This window comes from Pipistrellus hanaki, assembly GCF_964339955.1.
Source record: "Pipistrellus hanaki genome assembly, chromosome: 1".
Taxonomy (NCBI): Eukaryota; Metazoa; Chordata; class Mammalia; order Chiroptera; family Vespertilionidae; genus Pipistrellus; species Pipistrellus hanaki.
In genome coordinates, this window is record NC_140503.1 from 108546270 (window position 1) to 108555800 (window position 9531).

Sequence of the window (9531 nt, forward strand, 5' to 3'; positions counted from 1 at the left end):
GGCCTCGTGTTCCTGAGCAGCAAGAAGACATCAGTTCCAAGACCTGAAACCCACCAGGGACAGGCTGTGGCAGCTGCTGATCCTACCCTAACCACAGCACACAAGCTGAAGTGATCCCCCCACAGCCAGCAGTCCTTTGGAAGCAAGTCCTGCTCCCTCGGGTGGCTCTAGGAAGGACAGCAGTCGGACACGTTCTGTGCAGGGTAAGACCCACTAAGGGCCACAAATTCCAGCTGGACTCCAATTGCCCTCTGATATCTGCTCCTAATTGCCAAATATTAACTCATTTGCATGGAGGGGCTGGTCTAGGAAGCAGCTTCACCAGTTCCTCTGCAGGTGGGCCACTCCAGAGGACACTCCTCACAGAGATTCTTCTGAAGCTGGGCATTTCACACCTCGATTCTATCTCTTGGATCTTTTTTTCTGGCAATAGAAACCCTGACTTGTCTGAATCCCGCGGGGTGGGTCTTGGAGAGTCCGGGGACACTCCCGGAGGCCCCACTCTAGGTACCATCTCAACATACCAAATGTGGGCCATGTCCCCAACTAGTACCAAAGAGATGGTTTAAAACCAGTTTGGTTTAAAACCAGTTTGGTTGCTGATTGAACAGAAAGTACACTCTAGTTTCCTAGCTTCATTCCAGAACTGCTATTGTGGCACAAATTCACAAATCACATCACATAATTGTAGTCCTCTGGAAGACAAAATGCTAACCCAGTGTGTAACAGAAGCAGGTTCAAAATCAGCTCTTGGTAGACTGGATTCACTTCACAGACAGACTTCGTACAATTGCAATAATTTCATCTTCACACTAAAAAAATCCGGAATTCCCAGAGAAATGGAACATCTGCCAGTCTGTTACGCTGTTTCTTATTGGTGCTGGTCATGGTCACCTACAGCCCATCTGCCAATCCAGGGCGGTTTACTCCGGACAGTGAAACCTCAGGGAAAAACCGGCAGTCCAGGTAAAAAGGTAGTGCACAGCCACGCAGAGCTCCTCTGGGAGGCGCAGCCTTTCTGTGCAGCCGTGAGCTCCCAGGGCACCTGAGTCCGGAGGGCGCCTTCCGGCAACGCCCACCAGACTACACACCGGTGCTCTCAGCGTGGCCAATGTGCAGAGTGGTGTGGGCTCTCAGGGGAAGCCCAGGAAACTGCAGACCATACAAGGCTCACACCTCTAGCTGCAAAATGATGGCAGTATCTTCTCCCAGCTGGCACGTTCCACCCTACTCAGCACACCGCATGCACACACCCACGGAGTCCTCGGGGTGGTGGAACTGCTGTGCTCAGTGCTGGGTCTGTACAAAAAGTCATGAGAACAAAGTCACTGTGGCAAGATCCCTCCTCTGTGCAAACAGGGTATCAGGTGGGTTCTTGTTGGTTTTAGGAAATATCCAGAGTTACAACTGGCCACTGAGTTATTAAATATCATTCCAAATAAGGTAGCTTTAAGATGAAGGTAAAATATTGCAACGTGAATAAAGGAGTGTATCTACTTGCTCTTCAGGCTCGGTGTCATCCTCTTCCTTACTTCTTCCTCCTCTCCTGGACGCACCGAGGACAGAACCATTTTCCTTTGGGCTTCGGGGTCAGGTCTACACAGGCAAAGTGAAACCACTCTATCAAACAATCTGGGTTGTCACAGACAATCATTTCCCCGTAGGACACCTGGTGGCAGAGACAGTAGGTGGGCTTGTTGGGGTCCACAGGATGTCCAGCACATCAGGGGGATGCACAGACAGGATAGTGTCAGTGAACTCCGACCCTCCTTTATGCTTCTTTTTCTTTGGAGTGTCTTCTTCTGAGGTCCTGCCTCGCCACCGGGAACTTTTCTTTCTGGCTTCGACCTTTTTTTAAACCTCGTCTTCCAGAGCTCTCAAAGTCACTACCTTCCAGCTTGTCTTTCAGGTCTGCTTCAAAGCACGCCAGGTCTGCATCGAGCCTCCAAATTTGTTTATCCACCATCTCATAGGTTTGCATGGCCAGCTGCACCTTGTCATCGCTATACTCCTTGCATGTGCTGTAGACGCTCTGGATCTTCTACAGATTCTCTACCCGCTGCTCTGGGGACAGAGTCTTCACTGTAGAGATGTACTCCGTGGCCAGGATGTCAATCTCTGCTTTCTGCTCTTCTGTCCTCTGGTCCAGCTCATGCATCAGCTGGAAATTCCTCTGAAGTTCACAAGGAAGGTTCTCAATACTGCCCAGGTAGTGCTCCAAGTACATGGCAGTCGACATCTTCGTCCTCTGCCGCACTCTTCCAGTACTATGTTGAGTAATAAGAGTGTTGAAAGCAGAAATCCCTGTCTTATTCCTGTTCTTAGGGAAAATTGTTTTAGTTTTTGCCCATTGAGTATGTCCTCTGTAGCTTTGTCATATATGGCTTCCTCTATTCCCACTTTGCTGAGTTTTTATCAAAAGTGAGTGTTGGATTTTGTTGGTTTTTCTCCATCTAGTGATATGATCATGTGATTTTTGTCTTTCAATTTGTTTATGCGATGTTACGTATCATGTTTATTGATTTGCAAGTATTGTACCAGCATTGCATCCCTGGAATAAGTGCCAATTGGTCATCATGAATGCTCTTTTTAATATATTGCCAGATCCAATTTGCTAATATTTTGCTAAGGATTTTAGCATCCATGTTCATCAGGGATATTGGCCGGTAATTTCCTTTTTTTTATAATGTCTTTATATGGTTTTGGAATTAGGATAATGCTAGCATCATAAATAAAATGTCTGGAAGTATCCCTTTCTCTTGGATTTTTTTTTTCTTTTTTTTGGAATATTTTGAGGACTATCAGTTGTTCTTTGAATGTTTAGTAAAACTCCCCTGTAGAGCCAACCAGAGATGGGCTTTTGTTTGCCTGGGGATTTTTATTATTGTTTCTATTTTGTCAGTTGTATTTTGCCTATTCAGGTATTATGATTCTTCATGAATCATTTTGGGGAGATTATATTTTCCTAGGAATTTGTCCCTTTCATCCACATTGTCCAACTTGTTGGAATATAATTGTTCATAGTATTTTCTTACAATCCTTTGTATTTCTGTGTATTTTCTTACAATCCTTTGTATTTCTGTGTTATCAGTAGTTCCTTTTCTACTTTAATTTTTGGTTTTATTTATTTGGGTCATCTCTTTCTTTCTTAATGAGTCTGACCGACAGGTCATCAATTTTGTTTATCCTTTGAAATAACCAGCTCTTGGTTTTGTTGATTTTATTTTTATTGTTGCCTTTTTTTTTTTTTTTGAGTCCATGTTATTATTTCTGCTCTAATCTTTACTATTTAGTTTCTTATGCTTACTCTGGACTTTTCTTGTTGTTCTCTTTATAGTTCTGTTTTTAAAAATAAATTAATTTTTTTTACAGAGAGGAAGGGAAAGGGATAGAGAGTTAGAAACATTGATGAGAGAGAAACATCGATCAGCTGCCTCCTGCACACCCCCTACTAGCAATGTGCCTGAAACCAAGGTACATAACTTAACTGGGTTGGAACCTGGGACCCTTCAGTCCACAGGCTGATGCTCTATCCACTGAGCCAAACAGGTTAGGACTCTTTACAGTCTTCATGTTGTAAGGTTCAATAGTTTATGGCTGATTTTTCTTGTTTTGTTTGTTTGTTTGTTTGTTTGTTTGTTTGTTTGAGGTATGCCTATAGTACTGTGAATTTCCCTCTCAGGACTGCTTTTGCTGTGTCCCAGAGATTTGGGTTGTTGTGTGTTCATTTTCATTTGTTACCATAAAGTTTTTTACTTCTTTCTTGACCTTGTTGGTAACCCATTCATCTATACATATAAAGAGGTAATATGCTAATTTGTTGAATATAATGGTGTCCTCATAATGACCTATTTGCATATTGATGCGCATGCAACTGGGGGCAGGCAGCCAGAACCAAGTTCCTGGGGGTCTGAGGAGACTGCCTGACAGGAGCCTGGACTGCAAAGAAGGAAGAAGAAGTGGCCATGGGGAGCTCTTCCAATCCCCCTGCAAGGACACTCTACCCAGCCCCTGAACCCCAAGGGTGATGGGGAGGCTGACCAGATGGGGAGAAGATCCAGCCTCAGGGGTAGATGCAGCCTGCACCTCCAATTCCTGATCTCTTCCCCTGCCACCCCCACCAAGAGCTCCCACAACAATAGCATGTGGGTAATCACCCCTCAGCATCCCTGGGGCCCACAGTCTGCCACTGCCAGGCCCCCTCCGCTGGTGCCGGGCATGCCTCTTCTCCCTACAACTCCAGACCTAGGGGGAGGCAGGCCTGAGTGGCCCCCCAGGGTCAGACCCTTCACCCGACAGCAGCAGCACCATCTCCACAGCTGAAGTGTGCTGAATCTCGCTGGAGGTGTGACTAATCCCACCCTCCTAGCCCACCTGGCTCGGCCCTGTTCCAGGAGATCAGAGCCCTGCCCTGAGCAGGTGCAGCTGTGAAACAGCCACATACAATTTAAAGAATGACGCCAAGTGGGAAGATACAGTTACTCCTCCTTCAGCCTTGCTGCCCCCCTAGTACCCCTCTAATACCCCACCTCCTGCCAGATCCTCCAGGGATGTCCACAGTACAGGACTGCTGGCCAGAGCCCACCCCTCTGAGGCCTGCAGAACCCTCTGCAAAGATTACATAGCTACAGTCCCAGGAAACAATCATGCCCTCCTCCCCTAATCAGCACCTGCTACCTGCTTCCCGTGGGCTTAAAAACAACAATCCCTTCCAGTGTAAACATCACTTACTTGATGAAACATTTCTAGGTTTATTAGCTCAGAACCTCCTCATGACAACTCAGTTAGGTAGGCATACAATTCCTATGGTATATGCTTATGTATTCAGAAATGAAGCTCAGAGAGGAAAAGTGACAAGCCCACTGGTTCCCAAGGTGCAGCACTCACCCCAAAGTGGGAGCAATTTAATTTTAAGAGGTGGAAATTCGAGAATAAGTTAACTGAATTTTTTTTTTTTTTTTTTTGTATTTCTTATGGTTCTAGGGGGCTTCATCTACTGCATATCCTACATAATAAAAGGCTAATATGCAAATGATCAAATGGTGGAATGACCGATCACTATGATTTGCACAGACTCTCAATACAGAAGCTGCCCCCTGGTGGTCAGTGCACTCCTATAAGGGGAGTGCCACTGAGGCAGAAGCTGGGCTAATGACTGGCGAGCACAGCAGCAGTGGTGGGAGCCTCTCCCACCTCTGAGGCAATGTTAATGATGTCGGACTGAGGGCATAGACCCACTAAGCCACATGTGTCAAACACAAGGCCCGCGGGCCAAATCCAGCCCGCCAGGCCTTGCAATGTGGCCCGCACCGCGCTGTCATCACTGCACTCCGCTGTCAGTTTATGACATTGTCAGTTTATGACTGTTCAGTAAACCATTCGGCCCGCGATTTAGGCTGGATTTTAGATTTTGGCCCCTTCTCTGATTGAGTTCGACACCCCTACACTAAGCTGTCAGTTGGACATCCCCCCAGGGCTCCCAGACTGTCAGAGGGCACAGGCTGTGGGGCCCCCCTCAAGTGCACGAATTTCATGCATTAGGTCTCTAGTTGTTTAATAACATGCTATTTAGCCTCCATGTGTGAATGTTTTGGGGTGTTTTTACTATAGTTGATTCCTAATTTCATTCCTCTGTGATCTGAGAAGATGCTTGATAGATTTAATCTTTCTTAATTTGTAGAGACTTGTTTTTTGTCCTAACATGTAGTCTATCTTTATGAATGTGCACTTGAGAAGAATGTATATTCTGCTGGTTTAGGTTGAAATGTTCTATAAATGTCAATTTAATTCATCTGATCCAATGTGTCCTTTAGAGTCACTGTTTCCTTGTTAAGTCTTTGTCTGGAAGAGCTATCTAGGATAATCAGAAGGGGTGTTAAAGTACCTACTATGATTGTATTGTTGTCAATCTCTCTGTTAAAGTCCTCCCAAAAGGCCTTTTATACATTTACTAGAGGCCCGATGCACAAAATTGGGATGGTATCCACAACTTACCTGAAATATAGGAGCATTACTTTGAATAAAGCACTTTTGATGTTTCTCCTGAAATTATCATGTTTTCTTTGATTACAAAATTTGCCATTATTAACCAGTACACCTAGTATATATAAATATTTTTTCAAAATTTAACTATACATGATTAAAATGAGCAGTTTCTAAGTGTGTTTTATTCTATATATTTTATCAGTAAGTATTTTAGCACAATTTCTAATATATATATAATCTCTCCAACTACCCATGGGAACTTCCTCATCCATTGACCTCCAAGGCTCTTCAGGACTCAATTTTATTAAAGACTATGAAGTATTTCTTTATCTGCCCAAAGTTCAGCAAGTCCCATAGAAAAATGAAAATGGAAACCCCTTTCAAGTAAATTTGGAGGCTAATCTAGGTTAGGCACCTGGGCTCACAAGGAAGAAAAAATAATAAATTAAACTACTTTATCTTTAAAAAGTTGTCAAATTAACAGAATCAGAGTGGACTGGTGGTTGGTATTAGTTAGGGGGTGGGGAAAATAATATTAATCAAGGGCCATAAAGTTTCAGTCAAGCAAGATGAACATGCCCTATAAATCTACAAAATGTACCCATAATAATAATAATGTACTGTACACTTAACATTTTGTTGAAGGTGGATTTTATATTCTATTCTTTCCCCAAAAAAAATTAAAAAAAATAATTAAAACAATATTTTCTCTTGCTTCTTCTTCCTATATCTGTAAAACAAAGATGCATTTCTTTATCCTAAAAAAGAGGCTCTTGGATATCTTTTTTTATATATCCATCATAAGTCTCCCAGAGGATGGGAAAGATACATTTTTTTCTTTATTTTTTTACAATTTTTTAAAATATATATTTTATTGATTTTTTTACAGAGAGGAAGGGAGAGAGATAGAGAGCTAGAGACGTCAATGAGAGAGAAACATCGAGGGCAGCACACGCGCCCTCTCCCCCACCCCCCTATATGCTTTCAGTTTTCCTTTCTTAGATAAGTCTTATAGACAGTGCTAATTCTTTTTTTTTTTTTTTAATATATTTTATTGATTTTACACAGAGAGGAATTGAGAGGGACAGAGGGTCAGAAACGTCGATGAGAGAGAAACATCGACCAGCCACCTCCTGCACACCCCCCACAGGGGATGTGCCCGCAACCAAGGTACATGCCCTTGACCAGAATCGAACCCGGGACCCTTCAGTCCGCAGGCCGACGCTCTATCCACTGAGCCAAACCGGTCCCGGTGACAGTGCTAATTCTTTTAGCAATGTCCTGTGACAACCTGCATGGTACTGCCAAAAAGGAAAGCTCACCTGAGCTGTGGTGTACAGATATTTTCAGAGGTGGTGCAGGTTAGTCATGTTGGCATGGAGCACAAGCCTGGCTGATCTGCGTTACTGAACCTCTAGTCTCTCCAGAGATCAAACAAATATAGCATAACTCAAGGCCCCACAATAAATGACACTGCTAGTATAAACTCTCTGGCATGGTTCATGACCCAGGTATACAAACACTATTATTAGGCAGGATAGTTCTATGGTTTAGAGATTTTCTCCCATGGACTTATCAAGGGACAATCCTTTCTTTGGAATGTATAGGGTTCAAACAACTTAATTCCACTGAATTAAGTCTTTAGTCCACAGTAAGTGCACAAATGCTGTCGAGTTAACTCTTTCTTGCATACCACCTGACATAATTGTCAGTGTTAATAGGCAGCATTCACAGGGAGCCAGGAGCTTTTGGTTTTGATTGTATGTTTTAGCAGACCTTCAGTTTTCCTAACCAACCATCTAAAAAGGATATGAGGCAAATACAGGAATAGATGGGCTTTGACTACCAAGAGTTTGATCCTTATATATCTGACCATAATTGTTACTTGGATTTACTTCCTCTGGTGTCCAGGGAACTCTGGAATCAGGTTGGAAATGTCAAAATGATGGTAGGATGGAAGTAGGATTCAGGAAGATGACCAACCACAGTTGTTAACACTAAAAATGAAGAAGTAGTCACTGGAGTCTCACCAAGAACAATGTGCTTTCTTTAAATTGAGCCTTTAAAATGTTATGCATTCCACTCATCTACTGATGGACACTTGGGCTGTTTCCAAATCCTAGCTATTATAAATTGGGCTGCTATTAACATAGCAGTACATAAAATTTTTTATTGGTGTTTCAGGTTTCTTAGGATTACTGGGTCAAATGGCAGTTCCATATTTAATTTTGAGAAAATTCCATACTGTTTTCCATAATAGCTATAGCAGCCTGCATTCCCACCAGTAGTGTGGCACATTTACACCGTGGCATGATACTATGCAGCAGTAAAAAAGAAGGATTTCTTACCCTTTGAGACAGCATAAGAAACCTGGAAAATATCATGCTAAGTGAAATAAATCACCCAGAGAAAGATAAGTATCACATGATCTCACTCATATGTGGAATCTAATGAACAAAATAAACTGATGAACAAAATAATCCAGAGACATAGAAGCATGGAACAAATATCAGAGGAAAGGTGGGGTGGGTGGGGAGAGATCAACCAAAAAACTTTCACACATATATGCATAACCCATGGACATAGACAATAGGGTGGTGGTGGCCTGAGGTGGGGGTTGAGACAGGCTAGAAGGGGTCAATGGGGAAAATGGGGGACATATGTAATACTTTAAATAATAAATATTAAAAAATAAAATAAAATTACACATTCCAATCTTCATTTCTTAGATTACCATTAATCTAGTAAATTTACTAAGTAGGTCTTCAAAGAGAAAAAGCCCTGATTAGAAATATTTGCTGATTTCTGTGATGTAAATAATCTCACCACAGCTGATTTCAAGCAACTGATTATGGTTACTAAACAGGAGTTGAAAAGAATTGTGCATAATAGGCTTTTGCAAATCCACCTTCACCACATTTATCAATACCTCCTCCATCACACCATTGGATATTAAATTAGGCATGCTTTTCTCTAAGGTTTTAGAGTTTAAATAGCTGATATAAGTATTTCCTATAGCAAGCCTAGCTACTTCTTGACCTGTATTTATGATGTGTCCTCAGCTTTCATTAATTTTTTTTAATTATGTTTTGGACATTTATTCTTATTCACACACACACATACACTCAAAATGTGCTTTGGCTCAGATATATTACAATTGATCTTCCTTTAAATTTATATTTCACTAGAGGCCCAGTGTATGAAATTCATGCACTTAGGGAGAGGAGGGTTCCTCAGCCCCCTGTACCCTCTTGCAGTCAAAGAGCTCTCAGTTGGACATCCTTAGCACTTTTTAGGGGAGGAAGAGTTTCCTGCCACCTCGACTGCACTTTCCAGCAGTGAGCCTGGCTTCTTGCTGAGCAGCGCTCCACCTGTGGGAGTGCACTGACCACCAGGGGGCAGCTCCTACATTGAGCGTCTGCCCCTGGTGGTCAGTGTGCATCCTAGCGACTGGTTGTTCCACTGTTCGGTCAATTTGCATACTAGCCTTTTATTATATAGAATTTTTCTTAATGCTATGTTTTAAGAAGACACCTAGATTTAAAT

At 42.6% G+C, this 9531-nt stretch overlaps 1 pseudogene across 1 annotated transcript; it reads right to left on the reverse strand.

Annotated features, from left to right (window-relative positions):
* Positions 1-1019: 1019 nt before the first annotated feature.
* LOC311614549 (inhibitor of growth protein 5-like) lies at positions 1020-2239 on the reverse strand (annotated as a pseudogene). The gene has a single exon. The product of its transcript is annotated as an inhibitor of growth protein 5-like (transcript).
* Positions 2240-9531: the final 7292 nt, after the last annotated feature.